This window comes from Triticum dicoccoides, chromosome 4A, assembly GCF_002162155.2.
Source record: "Triticum dicoccoides isolate Atlit2015 ecotype Zavitan chromosome 4A, WEW_v2.0, whole genome shotgun sequence".
Lineage (NCBI taxonomy): Eukaryota > Viridiplantae > Streptophyta > Magnoliopsida > Poales > Poaceae > Triticum > Triticum dicoccoides.
The window spans coordinates 376,803,871-376,829,088 of NC_041386.1; the positions used below are offsets into that span (position 1 = coordinate 376,803,871).

The following is a 25,218-nucleotide window of genomic DNA, read 5'->3' on the forward strand; positions in this document are numbered from 1 at the left end:
TCCCCCGCCGGTCGCCCCCCCGCACCGGCCCTCCTCCACCGAGAGATACTCCTCCCTCCCTCCTCCTCCCTAATTATTTTGAATCCTAGTTAAAAAATGTAGGTTCTTAGAATAATGTAGGTGTTTTAGTTGAATTTGTAGGTGTTTTAGTTAAATTTGTAGGTGTTTTAGTTAAAAATGTAGGTTTTTAGAATAATTTAGGTTATGCATGATCGAACCTTGCTTGGACAGATTAGGTATGAACCCTAGTTAATTCGTATGAACCCTAGGTTTTTAAATTTAGCTAGGTTTTAAAGTTAGGATAGAAATTTAGCTAGGTTTTTAATTAGGTGTAGTTAATATAATTTAGGTGTTTTAAGTGTATTTAAAAGAGTTTTAGGTGTTTTAGTTGTTTTAGGTGTAGTTAACAGAATTTTATGTGTTTTAGATGTTTTAGGTGTAGTTAACAGAATTCTAGGTATTTTTTAGTTAAAGCAATTGTTGTTATTTTTTTAGTTAAATCAATTTTTCCTGTTAATATGCAAATTTGCAGTGGACATGTCATGCATATTTTGAACATGTCATATTTTTCCGAGTGGCCTATGTTTTGCCAGAAATGTCAATTCGTTTACATTCTGACAAATTTCAGGCGCTCGATATGTCCTGTTTTTAGCAAAGGTCATGCCAAATTTTGCTAAGTGTTTATTAATTTTGTTTTCATAATTAAGCATTTTGTTCTTGACGTCGACGATGCCTATCCCGCATCCTCGTCGTCGACTCGGCGGAGGACTCCTGGTTGAGCCGAGGGGCCATGTCCGGGACTGGGCTCCGCCGGGCTGGTACTGGGTTGTGCTACCTTCTGGTGAGCACAGCTTAGTGAGGAGCCAGCCCGTCGTCGCCGGAGCTTCTTTGGTGGCGGTCACGTGGGCGTGCATCGGTGGAGAGGCTTGAGTCCCCAGCACATGTGGTACAGCATTGTGTCATGGAGGAGAACGCGCACGTCCAGCGCTACTTGGTTGCGTTGGCGAACGGCCGATTCTCCAATACCTGGCAGATTCTTTGGGGATCTCACCGGAGCTATGATCCGGTGATGGTTCCTTCTCTTTGGGTGTCCACCGCGGCCCACTGAACCTAGAGGAGCTATTATTCGAGATGTATTAGTGATATTATATGATGATCTTTGCTACAAACTACTATATATGTATTCGATGCTGGATTATTAATTACCTATTAGTTATTTGCTTATTGAATGCAAAAGATGAGCGTGGTTTGTGCTACAAACTACTATATATGTATTCATGATGGATTATATGATGATCTTTGCTACAAACTACTATAAACTACAAATTTTAGGTGTTTTAGTTGTTATATGATGATCTTTGCTACAAACTACTATATATGTATTCGATGATGGATTATTAATTACCTATTAGGAAATGTCTGACGACGAAAGGGAATTTGCTATGTGCGACTACTGCAAAGATGAGCGCGGTCTGTGCGACATGCCTCACTTGGTAGAAGGTCGGCGCTTCAGCATCAAGCTCCAAGAGACCTTCGATGTTGAAACGGTACGCAACGATGACAAGTGTTTTTTGTTATTTTTTGCACGACTTCTCTGCTTCTTCAATGTGTAATTTTCGTCTTTTACAATTCTACTAGCTTATCCCATGCCATGCAAGACGCTATGTCTTGGAGAAGATGGGTTTTCAAGATCATGAAAGAATGGAGTCAAAGATAATTCAACTAAGGACCCATCATGGTTATGATTTTGCTGTAAATCTATACAATTCTGTGAACTCATCCAATTTTGGTTGCCTGAATTGGGAAGCCCTTTGCAAGGCATATGATTTTCATGAGGGTATGCTTTTCACCTTCGATCTTGGTGATCCTGACATCGACGAAAATGATATGACCATTTGGGTCCTTGTTGACACGCTTCCAGTTCTACCGCTGTGTGAGTTTCTTAAACATATTTACTAAGTAATTTATATTGTTTATTTCAAAATATTTGACAGTTTATTTCCATTGACAGCTTATTTTCATTCTTCAAAAAATGTACGGAAAATGCTAGAGAGAACCTACTACTACAATGATGAAGCACAATTAACTTATAAGGAGCAAGATGGTCTTATCGCATTTTTTACTGATATTGAGAATTACAATAGCTATTATCAAACTCCTCCACATTATGGTCAATACGTGCCACTAGTGCACGTGTTGAACTACGGTAACATCAATGGAGATATCATGGTAAGATTTTCTACTATTACGACATCCGTGCATCTTTTGCATAAATTCTTCTAAAACTAAACTATATTGCTAACTACAAAGTTATTACTATATTTTTGAACAGAAAATCCCGATGGATTGTGTGCCTCATCTGATGTTGACGAGAGGTCACGTTAATGTTATGAGCTTACAGCCACCACGGCCAGGTCAGCCGCAGTATCCACATCACTCCTGTCCATACCAGATTTCTAAAAGCGAGGAAGCCATGATAATAGATGATTTCAAAAAATGTTTGAACCATCGTAGAGAGCTACTTGGAAGCAACATTGTGTGTAGGCCATGGAGACAAGATGATCTCCGTTCTTTATTATGGAGAGTCAATTTTCCTTAATGCAGCGTCAATGCCTATCTTGTTTTATGATACTTTACATAAGAGAGGGTAGAGTAGGTCCTATGAGAGGAGTAGGTCATAGCTAGAATGTGTTATTATGTGCTACAATGTGTTAGAGTTGATGATGATGATGAGGAGTTGTGATTATGACTAATGACCAACTTGTTATATGATGTCTCATTGACGAACATTGTTTGATGGTGATGACAAGTGGTAATGAATATGGTATTTAAACAGAATAGTTCATGATGAGTTATTATTGTATAAAAGATATATCTGTTTAAACATGTACAGTGCCAAAATGCTACAAAAACATAAATGTTAGTAGTAGCGCGGGCCTGAAAATGCACTACTAGTACTTGAACTTACCAGTAGCGCTGGCCTAAAAACGCGCTACTGCTACAAAATAGCTGTAGCGCCGTAGCAATAGCGCTGGTGCCCGCGCTACTGGTAGCTCAAAAACCAGCGCTACTGGTAAGCATTTTCCTAATAGTGTTGTCTAGATTTAGATTGTACTTAAATTCATTCAACCTCCTCATGGTAAGTGGTTTGGTGAAGCCATCAGCAAGTTGATCTCCTGTGGGAATAAACATGATATCAAGTAATTTGCGAGCCACTCTTTCTCTGACAAAATGAAAATCAACTTCTATATGCTTTGTCCGTGCATGGAAAACAGGATTTGCCGAAAGATAGGTTGCACCAATATTGTCACACCATAACCTTGCAGCTTGTGGAACTTTTATTCCTAGTTCACAAAGGAGAGTCTGAATCCACATAATTTCGGCAGTTGCATTTGCTAGAGCTTTATATTTCGCTTCAGTGCTGGATCTAGAGACAGTGGCCTGTTTCCTTGCACTCCATGATATAAGATTTGATCCTAGAAATAAATCAAATCCACCTATGGACCTTCTATCATCAGCACACCTTGCTCAATCAACATTTGAATATGCATCACCAACATGGATGATGACTTAGCAATCTTAATTCCTAGTCCCATTGTGAACTTAAGATACCTCACAATTTTTTAACTCCTGTCCAATGAACTGTACTAGGAGCATGCAAATACTGACATACTTTATTAACAGAATATGAGATATCTGGACGAGTTAGAGTCAAGTACTGTAATGCACCAACAACACTTCTGTAATTTGTTGCATCCTCTGGACCAAGTGCATCTCCTCCCTCAACTGAGAGTTTTTCTGAAGTTGAGAGTGGTGTACTTAAAGGCTTACAGTGTTCCAGTCCCATCCTCTTATAATGTCAGTAGTATATTTTTCCTGTGTCAAAAATATTCCATCCTTCACCTTTTTCACTTCAATGCCAAGAAAATAGTGAAGGTTTCCCAAGTCCTTCAATGCAAAGTCCATATGAAGATCCTGAAGCAGACATGTAGTAGCATCTGGACTGGAGCTAGCAACAATTATATCATCAACATAAACAAGAACAAATATTGTTATGTTGCCTCTATTATAGAAGAATAGTGAGGTATCTGCCTTTGATAGAGTAAAACCAAGTTGTTGTAACTTTGTGCTCAACCTTGAGTACCAGGCTCTAGGAGCCTGTTTTAGTCCATACAAGGCATTATCTAATTTGCAAATATAATGTGGCGTGCTTTTGTTTTCATACCCTGGCGGTTGCTGCATGAACACTTCTTCCTCAAGAACACCATGAAGAAACATATTCTGAACATCTAGCTGTCGTAAACTCCAACCTCTAGAAATAACAATATATAATACAAGTCTGATAGTAGCTACTTTAACAACAGGACTAAAAGTGTCCTCATAATCAATTCCAAATCTTTGTTTGAATCCTTTTGCAACTAACCTAGCCTTGTATCTATCTATGGTTCCATATGCTTTTCTTTTAATTTTATAGACCCACTAACAATCAATCACATTTTTTCCTTTTTTTGGTGGAACTAGATGCCAAGTTTTATTTTTCATAAGAGCTTGGTACTCACTATCCATAGCTTCTTTCCACTCTTTGTGTGCAAGGGCATCACTTAAATTACCTGGTTCACCAGTACTAGTAAGAAAAGCATGTTTCTGACTGTCATACCTTGTTGTGCCATCTTTATATTCTTTAGGCTTGATTATTCCGGACTGTGATCTGGTACTACATTGAGAAACTTCAGTCATACGAGCGGAAGACCTTGATGCAGAAATTATTTGCGCATCGTTTGTATTTTCTGGAATATGTAGCTCAACCGCAGAAGATCCTGGAATACAGAGCCCAGTCGTAGAAGATCCAGGCGCGTCTGCCGAAGACGATCAGCTGCCCTATCGCTCCAGATCCAAGAAAACCACGTCGTCTGAAAGAATTCGCCTCGTACTAAAATCGCCAACCAGCGGACTCCGCGTGGCATCGTCGGATGACTGCTGCTCGGGTGCACGGCAGGGCGACCTGTTACTGGGCCCCGTGGCTGTAGGCCTGTCGGCCGAGACGTTGGCCCGCCCACTCGTGGCAACAGGTGAGTCACCGAGGCCCATAGTTGTCGGCCTGTCGGCCGCACATGGGCTGGCAGCCTCTTCCTAATTGGCAGCGAGCGCCAGGAGATTCTCCTTGGATCGCGTAACACTGACGCTGCAGTTCTGCAGCAAATCAACATGGGCTACAACGCCTGTTTTGTCCAAATCTGCACACATAAAATCACAGCCAGAAACTGCATTTTCTTCATTAGAACCTGCATTATTTTCTTGTAACATCTCATGATCAGTTTCAGTTAATTCACCCCCGTGATCAGGAGAAGTTGAAGACTCGGAAAGAAGTGAAATTTCTTCACGAAAGAGCGCCTGCATTGGGATGAAGTTGGGCAAAAGGAAAAAATAGTTTCATCAAAAATGACATCATGAGAAATATAGATTCGTCCTGTTGAGACATCTAGGCACTTGTAGCCTTTATGGAGATTGATGTACCCAATGAAAACACACTGAGTGGACCAAAACTCAAGTTTTTGGCGATTATAGGGACGAAGATTGGGGTAGCAAGCACACCAAAAAATTTCTAGAGATGTGTAATTTGGTTTTTGATGAAACAGGCGCTCTAGAGGAGTTAAATTTCCAATGACTACTAGGAAGACGATTGATAAGATATGTAGCAGCAATAAAGGCCTCATCCCAATATTTGAGCGGCATAGAAGCATGAGCAAGTAGAGATAATCCTACTTCAACAATGTGACGGTGCTTGCGTTCTGCAGAACCGTTTTGCTAATATGCATTTGGGCAAGATACATGATGTTCAATGCCTACACTACAAAAGAACGAGTTGAGTTTCTCATACTCGCCTCCCCAGTCACTTTGGACTGCAAGGATTTTCTTGTCAAAGTGACGCTCAACAAGTTTATGAAATTCTTGAAAAATAGCAAAGACTTCAAATTTGTGTTTAAGCAAATATATCCAAGTGAACTTGCTATAATCATCGATGAAACTAACATAATATTTTTTTCTTACAAAAGAATCTCTTGCATGACCCCATACATCACTGAATATAAGCACTAAAGGAGCATGAGAAACACTATTTAACCTAGGATAGGGAAGTTGATGACTCTTGGCACACTGACAAGCTTCACAAACAGACTCTGTATCATCTCTACCCGACAATGGAAGATTGTCTTTATTTACTACTTGCTCAACTATAATAGACGAATGATGACCTAATCTTTGATGCCATCTTGCCAAGGAGGGCTTGACAATGGAATGGACTTGACGACGACGCTTTCAATTAATGACTCTGGATGTGATGGGGTAGAGACCTCCAATGCATCTACTGTGATGGAGGAGCTCCCTCGTTGCTCGATCCTTAATGAAAACATGTTCAGGATGAGTCTCAAAGAAGACATTATTATCATATGTCAAACGAGACATGGAAGCAAGATTTTTATTAGCTTGTGGGACATGAAGCACATCTTTAAGAATAAGATCATGTTTAGAAGTAGGGGAATTAATGAAAGCTTGACCAATATGATGTATGTCCATACCTCCACAGTTTGCAGCAGTGTTCACTTGATCATTGCCACAGTAGCGTTCACGAGTTGCGAGTTTCTCAAGCTCGCTAGTAATGTGATCAGTTGCTCCAAAATCAGCATACCACATGGCGTCTCCTTCTCCTCCTTGCTCTCTCAAAGCGGCAAGAACATGTCACTCTTCAGGCACGTAGTTCTCGTCATACCTATGCCAACAATCCAGTACCTCATGACCGAGTTTCTTACAGAGCTGGCATCGAGTTCGGGGGCGACCACCGTTGTTGCCGGAGGGGCGTGGGCCATTGTTGTTGGAGCTCCCACGCCCATTGTTGTTCTTGTTGCCTCGGCCACGCCCTTGCTGGCCTTGGTGACCACGACCTCGGCCACCTTAGCCACGGCCACGAGTCAAGGACTTTACTGAAGATTGACGTAGGTTTCCTTGTTGCAGCAGATTGATGCGGGCTTCAAAACTAAGAAGCTGGGTGTAGAGCTCGGTGACGGTGACATACTCGACACGGGCAGAGAGGGATGAGACCACCAAGTTATACTCCATGTCCAGACCCTTCAGAACGAAGGAGATGATCTCCCCATCGCCGAGCGGAGACTAGGTGTAGGCGATCTCGTTCGTTAAGGCTTTGATCTTGGCGAGGTACTCTGGCATCCCCATGTTGCCCTTCTGAAGATTTGCAAGGGAGATGCGAGTGTTGATGAGTTGTGATTGTGTTTGCGCAGCGAAGAAGGTGTGGATGGCGCTCCACACCTCGGCCGGCGTCTGGAGAGTTATGACCTGCGCAAGAACCTCACGTGATAGAGATCCCATAAGGTGACCTTGTACCTGCTGCTGCTGGGCATACAAGATCGTCCTGGCGTAGTTGAAGACCTGCTCTTCCTTCCCATCCTTGGTGATGGTGATGGCGGCAGGGGGCGCCATGGTTGCGGCGTCCAGGAAGTGCTCCATCCGTGCCCCCTTGATCTGGGGTAGCACGATGGCCTTCCAAAGAAGGAAATTCATCCTCGTCAGCTTCTCTGACGGAGGCGACCCAAGGGAGCTAGCGCCATTGCTGGAGGTGGAAGAAGAAGCATATGTGGAGCCGGCAAACTGGATAGTCATGGCGCCCATGGTGGATGTGGTGAGGGTGGAGATGGTAGCGGCGGCGGTGGATGCATCGGTTCCTGCCATGGCGTTGATCTACAGCGAATACAACAGCTAGGTTGTTTTTCCTCTCGGGCTGAAGGCTTTCTCGTAGGTTGCTAGAGGTAATGATGATAGGCTCTGATACCATGTAAAGATTGGAGGAAGCGTTGAACCCTTTGGTCTCGGGCCGCTGTATATATTGAGAAGTTGTCATGGCTTACAAGCATTGGGAGATCACTAGGATTCACCCGGAGTTCGTACATGAGATGGATAGAGGATTTACAATGAGAGGAGGAGTCCAACAGAAGAAGAGATAGATGAGTTTGAAACATACACCGATAACTCTATCAATCTATCGAACAGGTTTGAGCTAGCTGAATTGATATGATACTTCAATTAGTGTATTTTTGTTAGTTTGGCTGGGTGCCTTAGTTTGTTAGAATATGACTGTGCTTAAATTAAATATAAATGATAAAAAATTGTATTGATAATAAGTTAAATTACATACAATATCTATATTCAATGAACCCCACCGAGGCCCCTGTGTCGCAAGCCTGGGGCGACACGCGCGATGCCTCCGCCTCCATCCCAAGGACCCCTCCTCCCCATCCTACCTGGTCACCACTGTCTGAAGTCGCCAAGCAAAGCCCATGGGCTATTAGCGGCGGCGGGGTCATCTTCTTCAGTCACCCCCGGTTCCCATCAGGCTTCTTCAACCCTTGTTGGATATGCCGCTACCGAGCGCTTGTCCGCTGGTGCTGCTAGTCTGCTCGCCGATCTTGGGTAGTGTGGACAGGTCCAGGTGGTCCGGGGGCCATCTCATCCTACCATGGACAGGGGGTGCATTCCGGTGCCACCCCTGCCCAGATCTAGGTTTGGGCCAGAGTCGCCATCGCGGTGCCACGGCTAGGCTTGTCAGCAGTCGGTGCGTCGATGGTGCTTGGTGAGGACGGATGCACTCGATGGAGTGGTGGTGCATATCGGTCCTGATTTGACATTTGTCATGGTTGCTCTAGAGTGCGATCTATATATACATAGTGACTTGAAGCAGAGGGCATGGATGTGCAGCAATGACGGTGGATTTTCTGCCTGGGTCAGCAGTTTCTTGTGGTGAGACGTCAGTGGCCACTATCCCATCTGCAAGTGTGGGATCGAAAGGATAGGTCTAGAGGGGGAGGGATAGACACTAACAAGGCAAAGTGTGCAAGTTTTAGTTCTCTTGAAACTTAAGCAGATTTTAGTACAAGTTAGATAGCGAGCATACATCCTACACATGGATATCGAGAGTATGGGCATCGGTAAGTAAATGACATGCAAGTGCAAGACTGTAAGGAGTAGAGTTTAGGAGATTTTGCAAACAAAGGGTGACACGAATCCCCCCCCCCCCCGCGGTTCTTATAGATGGTGCTATCGTACATCCCCATTAATGGAGACTTCAATTCCTAGAGGGATAACGGTTGCTCGAGTCCACAAAGGGCTCCACACACAAAGGGTCCACAAAGAAGCAACCTTGTGTATGCCATCACGGCTTATGCCCATGAAGAACTAGCCTCACTCGGGGTAGATCTTCACGAAGTAGGCAATCTCTTTGCCTTTACAAACTTCTTGGTTCATTCCACAAGCATTGGAGGATCCCAAGTGACACCTAACTAATCAAGGAGACACCATTCTCCAAAAGGTAATAGATGTTGATGATGAAATTCTTGCTCTTATGCTTCAAAAGATAGTCTCCTCAGCACTCAAAAGGGATTTGGGTGGAAAGCAACTTGGGAAGGCTAGAGATCAAATTTATATGGTTGGGGTGGAATTCCACCTTTGATGTCAACACAAGAATAGGTGGTTCTCTCACTACTGGAATTAGGATCTTTGCCATCAGCTAGCTCTTTGCCATCAACTTACAGAAAGATGATGGCAAAGAAAGAGCGGACGACAAAGAGGGTGTTTCCCGTCTGCCAGCTCTTTGCCGTCCACTAGCGGACGACGTAGAAGCTTTGCGGTCTGCTAGCCGACGGAAAAAAGGGAGGGTGGCCCACTAGCGAGAACCATCTAACGACCACTTTCTTTGCTGTCCGCTGACAAATGGCAAAGCTTCTTTCCCGTCTGCCAGCGGACGACAAAGAAAGTGGCCAACCTAACATCCGTTAGCTAGGCTAGTAGACGGCAAAGAGTTGTGACCTTACTAAAATGCGGCCAACGCAAGCCCCACCCCTCTATTTGTCCGCTCTCTCTCCCCTGCCTGAGCTGTCGCTGCCCCTCACCCGCGCCGCCGCCACCCCGTGCCACCCCCTTCGCCGGCCGGCCCGCCACGCCCCCGTTCCCGAGCCGCCGCCGCCCCGAGCCACCCCCGTCACTGATGACCCACAAGTATAGGGGATCTATCGTAGTCCTTTCGATAAGTAAGAGTGTCGAACCGAACGAGGAGCAGAAGGAAATGATAAGCGGTTTTCAGCAAGGTATTCTCTGCAAGCACTGAAATTATAGGTGATAGATAGTTTTGTGATAAGATAATTTGTAACGAGCAACAAGTAATAAAAGTAAATAAAGTGCAGCAAGGTGGTCCAATCCTTTTTTGTAGCAAAGGACAAGCCTGGACAAATTCTTATATAGAGAAAAGCGCTCCCGAGGCCACATGGGAATATCATCCAGCTAGTTTTCATCACAATCATATGATTCGTGTTCGGTACTTTGATAATTTGGTATGTGGATGGACTGGTGCTTGGGTACTGCCCTTACTTGGACAAGTATACCACTTATAATTAACCTCTATTGCAAGCATCCGCAACTACAACAAAAGTATTAAGGTAAACCTAACCATAGCATGAAACATATGGATCCAAATCAGCCCCTTACGAAGCAATGCATAAACTAGGGTTTAAGCTTCTGTCACTCTAGCAACCCATCATCTACTTATTACTTCCCAATGCCTTCCTCTAGGCCCAAATAATGGTGAAGTGTCATGTAGTCGACGTTAACATAACACCACTAGAGGAGAGACAACATACATCTCATCAAAATATCGAACGAATACCAAATTCACATGACTACTAATAGCAAGACTTCTCCTATGTCCCCAGGAACAAATTTAACTACTCACAAAGCATATTCATCTTCATAATCAGAGGGGTATTAATATGCATATAGGATCTGAACATATGATCTTCAACCAAATAAACCAATTAGCATCAACTACAAGGAGTAATCAACACTACTAGCAACCCATAGGTACCAATCCCAGACTTGGAGACAAGAATTGGGTACAAGAGATGAACTAGGGTTTGAGAGGAGATGGTGCTGGTGAAGATGTTGATGGAGATTGACCCCCTCCCGATGAGAGGATCGTTGGTGATGACGATGGCAATGATTTCCCCCTCCCAGAGGGAAGTTTCCCCGGCAGAACAGCTCCATCGGAGCCCTAGATTGGTTCCGCTAAGGTTCTGCCTCGTGGCGGCGGAGTCTCGTCCCGAAAGTTGGCTTATGATTTTTTCCTCAACGAAAGACTCCATATAGCAGAAGATGGGCATCGGAGGGCCACCAGGGGGCCCACGAGGTAGGGGGGCGCGCCCCCACCCTCGTGGGCAGGGTGTGGCCCCCTCCGGAACTTCTTGCGCTCAGTATTTTTTATATATTCTGAAAATGACTTCCGTGAAGTTTCAGGACTTTTGGAGCTGTGCATAATAGGTCTCTAATATTTGCTCCTTTTCCAGCCCAGAGTCCCAGCTGCCGGCATTCTCCCTCTATATGTAAACCTTGTAAAATAAGAGAGAATAGGCATAAGTATTATGACATAATGTGTAATAACAGCCCATACTGCAATAAATATCAATATAAAAGCATGATGCAAAATGGACGTATCAACTCCCCCAAGCTTAGACCTAGCTTGTCCTCAAGGGAAAGCTGAAATCGAAAAATATGTCCACATTTTTAGAGATAGAGGTGTCGATAAAAATAAAATACGGACATGAGGGCATCATGATCATTCTTAGAACAACAACTTATATAATTCTTGTCATATGATCTCTTATGCTAGAGTAACAATTCAATCACAATTTCAAGTATGATTCATAAACTTCATTGAAAACTAACAAACTATAATCTCAGTCATTGGAACAATTGCAATTTATCATAACATAGGAAAGAGTCAATATAAGAGCTTTTCAGCAAATCCACATACTCAACTATCATATAGTCTTTCACAATTGCTAACACTCACGCAATACTTATGGGTATGGAGTTTTAATCGGACACACAGAGAAAGATAGGGGCCTATAGTTTTGCCTCCCAACGTTTTACCTCAAGGGTAATGTCAACAATAATAGTTCATGAAAACTCACATCCAATTAGCCATATATACCAGGATCTTTCCAACATGTTGTGCTTGCCAAAAGATAAAATGTAAAAAGGAAGGGTGAAGATCACCATGACTCTTATGTAAGGTAGGAGATAAAAGTAAAAGATAGGCCCTTCGCAGAGGGAAGCAGAGGTTGCCATGCGCTTTTATGGTTGGATGCACGAAATCTTAATGCGAAAGAACATCACTTTATATTGCCACTTGTGATATGGACCTTTATTATGTAGTCCGTCGCTTTTATTTCTTCCATATCACACGATCGTATAAAGCTTATTTTCTCCCACACTAATAAGTCATACATATTTAGAGAGCAATTTTTATTGCTTGCACCGATGACAACTTACTTGGAGGATCTTACTCAATCCATAGGTAGGTATGGTGGACTCTCATGACAAAACTGGTTTAAGGGTGTTTGGAAGCACAAGTAGTATATCTACTTGGTGCAAAGAATTTGGCTAGCATGAGGGGGAAAGGCAAGCTCAGTCATGTTGGATGATCCATGACAATATAATTTATCTCAGATGTAAGAAAACATAACCCATTACGTTGTCTTCCTTGTCCAACGTCAACTCTTTAGCATGTCATATTTTAATGAGTGCTCACAATCATAAAAGATGTCCAAGATAGTATATTTATATGTGAAGACCTCTCTTTCTTTATTACTTCCTACTAATTGCAACGATGACCAAAACTATGTTTGTCAACTCTCAACAACTTTTATTCATCATACTCTTTCTATGTGAGCTCATTACTCTCCATAAGATCCATATGATCTCTTTTATTTCTTTTTATTCTTTCTCTTTTATTTTATTCACTCAGGATAATGGCAAAATAATCAAGCCCTTGACTCAACACTAATCTTTATTATATATAGCTCACGGACTCGATTACATAAAAAGATCATAAAGCAAAACTCACAACTAGATCATACTAAAACTTTATTATACTAGATCAAAATATCATCAAAAGGATCGAACTAAGAAAAGCGGTAAAGATAGAAGTGATGGTGATACGATACCGGGGCACTCCCCCAAGCTTGGCAGTTGCCAAGGGGAGTTCCCATACCAGATACTCAATTCTTCTTTGTTGGTGAAGAAGTTGGAGTTGTTGATGATGGATAGTCGCACATCGAGTGTAGGAGGTCCTTCTAACATGCGGATAATGCCTTTGAGTGCAATGATATGCTCCTTCAACAAAATATTTTCATGTGTGAGATACTTATTTTGTATACGAGCTAAATCAATCATCTTGAAAGCTTCGATCTCAGTTGGGGTAAGAAGATTGTGATCAAGTTGAAGGATGTCTTCTGTTGCCGGAACTTGGTCCTCCGTGGCCTTCTTGATCCCTTCATCCTTGTTGATCTCCATGGGTTCTTCTCTCTTCAGCTCTATCTTCATTAGCCAAGCATCGTTGCCCTCATTGTTGGAGGAGGAGGGAGACGACATGATGCTTGGCTTTGACAACCCTGGCAGAAAACAACTCGAAACAAGAACAAGAGATTTTTTTTGCGTGATACGGTGGTCAAAACCTTCGGGAGATTAGATAATGAATTTTTACCGACCAAAATACGTAACGTGTAAGAAAACGGAGTCCAGAGAGCACACGAGGTGCCCACGAGGTAGGGGGCGCGCCCAGGGGGTAGGGCGTGCCCTCCACCCTTGTGGAGCCCTCGTGTCCTTCCCGGACTGCTTCTTATTTTTCTATTTTTCTAAATATTCCAAAACGGAAGAAAATTGCCATTAGAACTATTTTTGAGTCGGTTTACTTACCGTACCACATACCTATTCCTTTTCGGAGTCTGAAACGTTCTGGAAAGTGTCCCTTATGTATACGGAGACATACCCATAGGATTTTTATATGCAGTTCTATAGGCCCATAATGCATCATCAAGTTTCTTGGACCAATTCTTTCTAGATCTATTAATAGTCTTTTGCAAAATTAATTTGAGTTCTCTATTGCTCAATTCTACTTGACCACTAGACTGTGGGTGATAAGGAGATGCAATTATATGATTAACATCATATTTAGCAAGCATTTTACGGAAAGCACCATGAATAAAATGTGAACGACCATCAGTCAATAAATATCTAGGGACTCCAAACCTCGGAAAAATAACTTCTTTAAGCATCTTAATAGAGGTGTTATGATCAACACTACTAGTTGGAATAGCTTCTACCCACTTAGTAACGTAATCAACAGCAACTAAAATATGTGTGTATCCATTGGAGGCAGGAAAAGGTCCCATATAATCAAAACCCCAAACATCAAATGGTTCAATAACAAGTGAATAATTCATAGGCATTTCTTGACGTCTACTAATATTACCAATTCTTTGACATTCATCACAAGACAAGACAAACTTACGGGCATCCTTGAAGAGAGTAGGCCAATAAAAACCGGATTGCAATACCTTGTGTGCAGTTCTATCTCCAGCATGTTGTCCTCCATAAGCCTCGGAGTGACACTTGCGTAGGATCTATTCCTGTTCATGCTCAGGTACACAATGTCTAATAACACCATCTACTCCTTCTTTATAAAGATGTGGGTCATCCCAAAAGTAATGTCTCAAATCATAGAAGAACTTTTTCTTTTGCTGGTATGTGAAACTAGGTGGTATAAATTTAGCAACAATATAATTAGCATAATCAGCATACCATGGAGCAGTATGAGAAGCATTTATGACATTTAATTCTGGAAAGCTATCATCAATAGGTAGTGGGTCATCAAGAACATTCTCTAGCCTAGACAAGTTGTCTGCAATGGGGTTCTCAGCTCCCTTTCTATCAATAATATGCAAAATCAAATTCTTGTAGCAAGAGAACCCATCTAATGAGTCTAGGTTTAGCATCTTTCTTTTCCATAAGATATTTAATAGCAGCATGATCCGTGTGAATAGTTACTTTAGAATCAACAATATAAGGTCTGAACTTATCACAAGCAAATACAACAGCTAAGAATTCCTTTTCAGTAGTAGCATAATTTCTCTGAGCATTGTCTAGAGTTTTACTAGCATATTGAATAACATTTTATTTCTTATCAACTCTTTTCCCTAGAACAACACCTACAGCATAATCACTAGCATCACACATAATTTCAAAGGGTAAATTCCAATCAGGTAGCTGAACAATAGGTGCAGAGATCAATGCTTTCTTAAGTATTTCAAATGCTTCTACGCAATTATCATAAAAAAGGTACATCTTTTTGTAATAAATTAGTCAGAGGCTGAGAAAGTTTTGAGAAGTCCTTAATGAACCTCCTATAAAAACCGGCATGACCAAGGAAGCTTCTTATACCTTTGATGTCCTTGGGACACGACATCTTTTCAATAGCATCAACTTTAGCTTTATCAACTTCAAGACCTCTTTCAGAAACTTTATGCCCCAAGACAATACCTTCATTTACCATAAAATGGCACTTCTCCCAATTCAAAACAAGGTTAGTTTCTTCACATCTCTGTAGAACTCGATCAAGGTTGCTTAAGCAATCATCAAAAGAGGATCCATAGACGGAGAAATCGTCCATGAAAACTTCACAAATCTTTTCACAAAAGTCAGAGAATATAGCCATCATGCATCTTTGGAAGGTAGAAGGTGCATTACATAAACCAAAAGGCATATGTCTATAAGCAAAAGTACCGAACGGGCAAGTAAAAGTGGTCTTAGATTGATCATCAGCTGACACATGTATTTGAGAGAAACCAGAACAACCATCTAGAAAGCAAAAATGTGTATGTTTGGATAATCTTTCTAGCATTTGATCAATAAAAAGGTAAGGGGTAATGATCTTTTTTAGTAGCCTTATTTAATTTGCGGAAATCAATTACCATCCTATAATCTGTAATAATTCTTTGCGGAATCAATTCATCTTTATCGTTAGGAATGACAGTAATACCTCCCTTTTTAGGGACACAATGGACATGACTTACCCACTGGCTATCAGCAACGGGATAAATTATACCTGCCTCAAGGAGCTTTAGTATTTCCTTTCTTACCACTTCTTTCATCTTAGGATTCATACGTCATTGGTGATCATGAACTGGTTTGGCATCTTTTTCCAAATTTATTTTGTGTTGACATAGAGTGGGACTAATGCCCTTAAGATCATCGAGATTATATCCAATAGCAGCACAGTGCTTCTTCAGAGTTTTCAATAATCTCTCTTCTTCATGCTCTGAAAGGTTAGCACTAATAATAACATGATATATCTTTTTCTCATCAAGATAAGCATATTTAAGAGTATCAGGTAATGGTTTGAGCTCAAACAAGGGATCACCCTTGGGTGGAGGAGGATCCCCTAGGATTTCAACAGGCAAATTGTGTTTCAGGATGGGTTCCTGTTTAAAGAATACTTCATCTATTTTCCTTCTTTCATTCATAAACATATCAGTTTCATGGTCTAGCAAATACTATTCTAAAGGATCACTAGGAGGCACGGCAATAGAAGCAAGACCAATAATTTCATCTTTACTAGGCAATTCCTCTTCACGGTGTTGTCTACGAAATTTAGAGAAATTAAACTCATGAGACATGTCACCTAAACCAATAGTAACAACATCCTTTTCGCAATCTATCTTAGCATTAACTGTGTTCAAGAAGGGTCTACCAAATATAATCGGACAAAAGCTATCTTGTGGGGAACCAAGAACAAGAAAATCAGCAGGATATTTAGTTTTCCCACACAAGACTTCAACATCTCTAACAATCCCCATTGGTGAAATAGTATCTCTATTGGCAATTTTAATGGTGACATCAATATCTTCTAACTCAGCAGGTGCAATATCATGCATAATTTCTTTGTATAAGTCAATAGGTATTGCACTAGCACTAGCACCCATATCACATAAGCCATGATAACAATGATCTCCTATTTTAACAGAAATAACAGGCATGCCTACCACGGGTCTATGTTTATCTTTAGCACAGGGTTTAGCAATTCTAGCAGTCTCATTATAGAAATGAATAACATGCCCATCAATATTATCAGACAAGAGATCTTTAACAATAGCAATATTAGGTTCAACTTTAACTTGCTCAAGAGGTGTATAGGTTCTAATATTGCTTTTATGAACTACAGTTGAAGCTTTAGCATGATCTTTTATCCTAACAGGAAAAGGTGGTTTCTCAACATAAGCAGTAGGAACAATAGGATCATTATAAGTGACAGTCTTTTCTTCAATTTTAATAGGTGCATCTACTTTTACTTCTATGGGAGGATGATATTTAAATCACTCCTCCCTAGGGAGATCATCATGAGTAGCAAAAGATTCACAGAAAGAAGCTACTATTTCAGAGTCAAGTCCATATTTAGTGCTAAATTTACGGAAAACATCGGTATCCATAAAAGATTTAACACAATCAAACTTAGGTGTCATACCTGACTCCTTACCTTCGTTGATGTCCCAATCTTCAGAGTTGCATTTAATTCTTTCCAATAAATCCCATTTGAATTTAATAGTCTTCATCATAAAAGAGCCAGCACAAGAAGTATCGAGCATGGTGCGGTTGTTATCAGAAAGCCGAGCACATAAATTTTGGATAATCATTTCTCTTGAGAGCTCATGATTGGGGCATGAATATAACATTGATTTAAGCCTCCCCCAAGCTTGAGTGATGCTTTCTCCTTTGCGAGGCCAAAAATTATATATATAATTGCGATCACGATGAACAAGATGCATGGGATAAAACTTCTGATGAAATTCCAATTTCAATCGTTTGTAGTTCCATGATCCCATATCATTACATAGCCTATACCATGTCAATGCGTCTTCCTTCAAAGATAAAGGGAAGACCTTATTCTTAATAACATCATCGGGCACACCTGCAAGCTTAAATAATCCACAAACTTCATCCACATATATTAGGTGCTCATTGGGATGCATTGTTTCGTCTCCTGCAAAAGGATTAGCTAGAAGTTTTTCTATCATACCCGAAGGAATCTCAAAGTAGACATTTTCATTTTCAGTAGGTTCAATAGGTTGAGGAGCAACTCTTTGCTCTTCTGGTCGGGGTGAAGATACCCCGAACAAGCCCCTCGGAGGATTACTTTCCACAGTAAGAGAATTACTAGTAGAGCCCTCAAACCCTCAAACCCCTAAAAATAACTGCTTTTTTTAATGTTTTCGTCGAAAAAAAGCCGTAGACTAGAACCCCTTAACCCTCAAACCCTCAAATTTTTTTAAAGGTCCAACCCTCAAACCCTCTCCCAATCCTCAAAAGTAAGGGTTGGGGAGCAAAACCTACCCCAACCCTCATTTGGCGGTTATCCTCGCGCGGGAGGGAAAAATCCTCCCAACTCCCGCGCCCACGCCCGCGACCGCCGCTGCTAGTCGCTCCCGTCGTCGGCGGCCGCCCCGTCGACCTCCCGCGCGCAACGACAACGTCGTTCATGGGGAATATTCTGTTATAAGGGTTGGGTTTGAGGGTTCTAATCTTTGCCTCTATTTTTCAACCCATAAAAATGCACAAAAAGATCATTTTTGGACCCTTCAAATGCTAGTGAGGGTTTGAGGGTTTGAGGGTTCTATAATGCTCTAACAAGTGACAGTAAATTTCAGCACACTATATAAATTTTTCCTTACCAAATTCCACCTACCAAAGGTGCTTCACTCCCCGGCAACGGCGCCAGAAAAGAGTCTTGATGACCCAGAAGTATAGGGGATCTATCGCAGTCCTTTCGATAAGTAACAGTGTAGAACCCAATGAGGACTAGAAGGAAATGATAAGCTGTTTTCAGCAAGGTATTCTCTGCAAGCACTGAAATTATAGGTGACAGATAGTTTTGTGATAAGATAATTTGTAACGAGCAACAAGTAATAAACGTAAATAAAGTGCAGCAAGGTGGCCCAATCCTTTTTTGTAGCAAAGGATAAGCCTGGACAAATTCTTATATAGAGAAAAGCGCTCCCGAGGACACATGTTATATCATCAAGCTAGTTTTCATCACGATCATATGATTCGCGTTCGGTACTTTGATAATTTGGTATGTGGGTGGACTGGTGCTTGGGTACTGCCCTTACTTGGACAAGCATCCCACTTATGATTAACCTTTATTGCAAGCATCCGCAACTACAACAAAAGTATTAAGGTAAACCTAACCATAGCATGAAACATATGGATCCAAATCAGCCCCTTACGAAGCAACGCATAAACTAGGGTTTAAGCTTCTATCACTCTAGCAACCCATCATCTACTTATTACTTCCCAATGCCTTCCTCTAGGCCCAAATAATGGTGAAGTGTCATGTAGTCGACGTTCACATAACACCACTAGAGGAGAGGCAACATACATCTCATCAAAATATCGAACGAATACCAAATTCACATGACTACTAATAGCAAGACTTCTCCCATATCCTCAGGAACAAACATAACTACTCATAAAGCATATTCATGTTCATAATCAGAGGGGTATTAATATGCATATAGGATCTGAAGATATGATCTTCCACCAAATAAACCAACTAGCATCAACTACAAGGAGTAATCAACACTACTAGCAACCCACAGGTACCAATCCCAGACTTGGAGACAAGAATTGGGTACAAGAGATGAACTAGGGTTTGAGAGGAGATGGTGCTAGTGAATATGTTGATGGAGATTGACCCCCTCCTGATGAGAGGATCGTTGGTGAGGACGATGGCAATGATTTTCCCCTCCCGGAGGGAAGTTTCCCCGGCAGAACAACTCCGTCGGAGCCCTAGATTGGTTCCGCCAAGGTTCCGCCTCGTGGCGGCGGAGTCTCGTCCCGAAAGCTGGCTTATGATTTTTCCTCAACGAAAGACTCCATATAGCAGAAGATGGGCATCGGAGGGCCACCAGGGGGTCCACAAGGTAGGGGGCGTGCCCCCACCCTCGTGGGCAGGGTGTGGCCCCCTCCGGAACTTCTTGCGCTCAGTATTTTTTATATGTTCTGAAAATGACTTCCGTGAAGTTTCAGGACTTTTGGAGCTATGCAGAATAGGTCTCTAATATTTGCTCCTTTTCCAGCCCAGAATCTCAACTGCCGGCATTCTCCCTCCTTATGTAAACCTTGTAAAATAAGAGAGAATAGGCATAAGTATTATGACATAATGTGTAATAACAGCCCATAATGCAATAAATATCGATATAAAAGCATGATGCAAAATGGACGTATCAGTCACCGGCCACCGCCCCGCGGCACCCCCGTCGTCGGCCGCCCCGCCACCGCCCCGCCCCTCCTTGTGGTGATTTTTTTTCTTCTGTTTTTTAGATTTAGTTTATGTTTGTTTAGTTTAGGTTAGGTTAGTATAGTTTAGGTTAGTTTAGGTTAATTTAGTTTATTTTAGGTTAGTTTAGGTTAATTTAGTTTATTTTAGGTTAAATTTAGTTTATAGTCTAGTTTAGGTTTTTTTGTTTTTTAAGAATAATCAAGAAAGATGAAAAAAGAAGAAAAAGAAGAGGAGGAAGAAGAAGAAGAAGATAAAAAAACAATAAGTAGAAGAAGAAGAAAAAGAAGATGACAAAAAAGAAGTAGAAGTAGAAGATGAAGAAAAGATGAAAACTGGGGACGAGATGGCTAGGGGGTTCATCGACGTCGATGGAACCCTAAATAGCAAGTATCGTCAGTGTGAGATACATGTGGCCGTCGGTGTAGTACACTACAACTACGTCCCATAAGTGACGCCGGCGTCCGTCGTCCCACAGCAACAGTTCTCGATGTTGATGGCGGTCTAACACCTTTGTGAATTTGTGTTGCAGCCTCTGCGATGACGATTAATAGCCAACTGTTGAAAATTTAAACATCCAAACTAACTCAAGTTGGTTTGGTGGTTTGAAATTTCAAAACTTGGCTTTAATCCTCATCGCAGAGGCTGCCAGACAAATTCGCCAAGGTGTTCGGTCGTCATCGGCCCCAGAACTATTGCTGCGTGCGGGACAGCGGGCGCCGGCGTCACTTGTGGGATGTGGATCTAGTGTTCAATGCCGAGCGCCACATGTATCTCGCACCGATGATACTTGCTATTTAGGGTTCCATCAATGGCGAGGAACCCCCTTACCCACTCTTCCTGTTGTAATTATTTAGTTAGGTTGACGGAAAAAACCTAATTGCTATGTTACTCATCTTTGGATTTAAATGCGTAGTTTTTTCGTCGCTGCGAGGGTCTAGTGTTCGATGAGCTCCGCCTGTGCGTTCGTGGGTGAGCACAAATGACATCTCCTCCCCCTTCATTTGTTTTGTTCCGGTCTTCGTGCCTATGAAACTTTCTAGCTATAGGTGTCTTCAATCATCAGTATGCTTGACCACTATGCGTCTCCCGTTCGAAAGGGTTACATCTATAAATATGCATGCATTTGCATATTTATAACCGTGTTTGAATTATCCAACGTTATCCATGGACAACCCGAGTATGTGTAGATTGGATTCGTTTTCCCATATGCTTTGCTGCGGATCTGATGCAGAATTTTGTTAGTGCCTCCATGTTGTTCTCCGGGTACACATCCTCTCTGCTTATTGCCGAGACGTGTATCAGGAGAACATCGGGAGGTGCTGCCGAAATTTTGTATCGGATTCGGAGCAGAGCATGGGAAAATGAACCCAATCTACATATACTCAGGTGGGATTAGGACCTATCTTTACCTATTACCGTCTAGGTTGCATGGACATAATAAAAGTAACAAACTCCATTAACTGATGAATATATACATGCTGACACACACACATATATATATATATGACAACACTATTCTAATCCTAAAATAAAAATAACTATTTGGATCAGGTCAGGCCCTATATAGGGCCCGATGGAATTCCCGAACTCCCGAACCAGGCAGTGACAGCAAAAAAGGAAAAAAGCCCACCCCACCTCGCAATCCCCCGACCCACCACCTTCTTCGATCCCCCACCTCCCGCCCCCAATGGCGACGCGCCCGCCGCCCCGTCCCCAACCGGCGGCGCTGCTGCTAGCCTGCCACGCCCCAATCGGAGACACCGCCGCCCCAAGATCCCACCGCCGCTTCACCCCCCGTGCTTCTCTGCCTTCTTCCACCGCGGGGATTCTCCCTCTCCCGGAGCACCTCGGGGCACCAGATCCGGTGAGGATTCTTCACTACCCTCCACTCGCCGGCGACCAATAGCCCACGTGTGGGTTGGGTGCTATCCTGCAGCTGGAGGAGGCATCGACCTTCAGCTGCAGGAGGCCACGACCTGCAGCTGGCCACGCGCCTTCCCCGAAATCCTCCTTCCTACCCACCGCCGTCGTTCTCCTTCCCCGCCATGGTGACAACCGACATGGATCCTTCCCTCTTGCCGCCGCTTCTCCCTCTCCTCTTCCCCGATTCCACTGATTCCCTGCCGCCACTGGCCCGGTCCGTCCTCCTCGCCTCTTCCCACCCCCTCCTCTGCATCGTACCGGTGGCTTCACCGTTTGTCATTCGATCTCTACCGCTTGGCCTTATCCTCTCTACTACCGGTGCTCAGGTCCCCTGGCATTGTGCCACTGTCCGTCCCTGCGCCCTCGCCTCCGTCCTATCCCGCACACCCTCGTGGCCGGACGATCGACACCCCTCCAGCCACCAACCCACCATCTCGCAATCGACCGCCTCCGCTGCTCCTCTGGTTCACTCCCCACCCGCCTCTACTACCTCCTCTACTCACTCTACTGGCTCTACCATCACAAACATCCCTGTGACGGAATCGAACCCGTTAGATGCAGCCGAGGAGGAAAAGAGAAGTACAGGAGCAGGTGCTGCACAGATGCTGTGTTCTGCTTTCAATTGCTCAGATGTTGTTTGTTGTTAATTATCCATGATATCTCAGATTGTTGTTCTGCTTTCAATTGCACAAAAGCTGTGTTCTGCTTTCAAGGGCAGGAGCAGGTGCGGCATAGAGACATATTCATGACATGTTATAAAAAACAATCTTGTCTCGCCACAGAAGTTCATATATGCAATATTCAAAAGGTCAGATGCAGTAAAAAGTTCATGTACACCTCTCTCCTCCCCGCATAGCACCAAGTGAATCCGCTGCTCCGCCGAGATGTTTGCCATGGCTACTTTTGTGTGTTTTGGTACTCATTGCCTGGTAGGTGCTTGTGTAAATGTCCAAGAAGGAGAAGCTATGGAATTCATTGTTGGCAACTATATGTGAAGATGGAAAAGCACCATTTTCATATTCCTTTTTTGTTGATGCCCCATGAAGTGTTTTTTCTAAATTATTATGGTTTGTTGTAACCATTCCACTTGACACAGCGACAACAACATCCTTGGTTCCTACATGTGATTTTTGTTTAATTTACTTGTTTTTTGTCCTAAACCAAGGGATGGTATTGTCCAAAAAAACTATGTAGAGGTGCTGGTGGGTGATGTTGCGGGGAGGACAGTGGAGGCTTTATTTATAGTGCCATGATATTTTTTCTATTGATAATAGAAGTCAAAAAAAGACTGTGGGCGTGAGTTGTTGTCTGAGCAATAAAAAATGACTTGGGAAATTTTTGGGTATTATAGAAAACGTTGTGTGTAGAAATTTGTTGTCTTTATTAAAAAGACAGAAGTACACCATGTGAAACTTGTGTAGTTCAATTTGCACTAAAAAGACAGAAAATAAAACAACAATAAAGTTCATCAAAAAGTGCAACATTTCACAATGCATAAAAATGAACTTCTCACTAAACCTCAAGAAGTTCAAATTAAAAATAGATGAGCGGTTCGATGTTTATTACAAACCTAGATTTTTTTACGTTAATAAAGGAGCAGTTTGATTTTATATTTAAAAAATGGAGCAGTTTGATATTAAATTTGAAAATTCAGATTTTTTTCGGTTACTAAAGAATAAACCAATAAGTTCAATTAAAAATAACGAAGAAGTTCAATGGGAAAAAGTAGAGCAGTTTGATATTTATTTAAAATCTTAGATTTTTCCGATTACTAGAGAATATAACCAATAAGTTTCAAAATAGTGAAGAAGTTTGATGTTTCTAACAAAACTTTAATTTTCACATTTCTAAAAAATACACAAAGAAGTTAAAATAATTTTTTTATAAATGTTCTATGTATATAAAAAAACTCATACTTTTTTCCATTACTAAAGCAAAATAAAGAGAAATTCACATTCATAATAAGCAAAAGTTCATGTACTGCATGGTGTGCATTTTATATAGATTTTACCCGTTACTAAAAGAAATAAAACCATGAAGTCCAAATTAAAAAGACGGAGAAGTTTGATGATTATAGAAAACTCAGAGTGAAACAGAGTGAAGTTCAAACAGACATGCCCCAGAAGTTCAACTAAATTCACGTAGTGCAAAAAACAGCACGTCAAAAACAGAGTGAAGTTCAAACAGACATGCCCGAGAAGTTCAACTACTTCATGTAGTGCATTTCCATTCACGAGGAAGGAAAAAATCATGATCTCCTCATTTTCTAATTTACTTCAAAATAACAGGAATATAATTTGTGTAAGTTCAAGTCCTCGATCGGAGAAAGTAAAAATATATATTGTGAGAGAGGTTTGTTCAAAAAGAATATCATTTGTGTAACGCTGATGAATGGATGAGAAAATTACAAACAAAAAAAATCTATATATGAAAAACTCATATTTTCCTTGTTACTAGATAATGAAACCAAGAAGTTCAATTTTTTAAAATGAAGCGGATCAATATTTACTAAAAACTCGAATTTTCCCACTTACTAATGATAATCCAAGAAGTTCAATTTGAAATAACGAAGCAGTCCGATATTAATTACAAAAGTTCAATATTTTCATATTCTAAAAAACAGAAGTTCACGTACTACACAGTGTGCGTTTTCTATGAAAAATAATAATGAAAAAGCAAAGGCAAAAAGTTTTGTTGTTACAAGTTCAAGAGCTTGGCCCGAAAAAGTTCAAAAAAATGGTGCGAGAGGTTGAACAAAAATACGTGACAGAAGTTCAAGGTGAAAACAGCAGGAAGTTCAACTACTACACGGAATGCGTTTCAGATAAGAATATAAGAATACAAAACAAAAAGCTTAAAAGGTTTGTTGCAAAGAAGTTCACGTGCTCCTCACGGTGAAGTTCAAGATCTCTAGTGCGAGACGTCCGACCTTCAATTACATGTAAAAACAGGCAAAAACGACGTTGTTTTTGCCATTTTTAAAACTGCTCTCAAACGACGTTGTTTTTGCCATTTTTAAAACTGCTCTCAAACGACAAAAAATTGTAACGTCTGTCTACATGAAA

At 41.8% G+C, this 25,218-nt stretch overlaps 1 pseudogene; it reads right to left on the reverse strand.

Moving 5' to 3' along the window:
• Positions 1-7,022: 7,022 nt before the first annotated feature.
• On the reverse strand, positions 7,023-7,161 carry LOC119290343 (annotated as a pseudogene).
• Between the last annotated feature and the right edge of the window lie 18,057 nt (positions 7,162-25,218).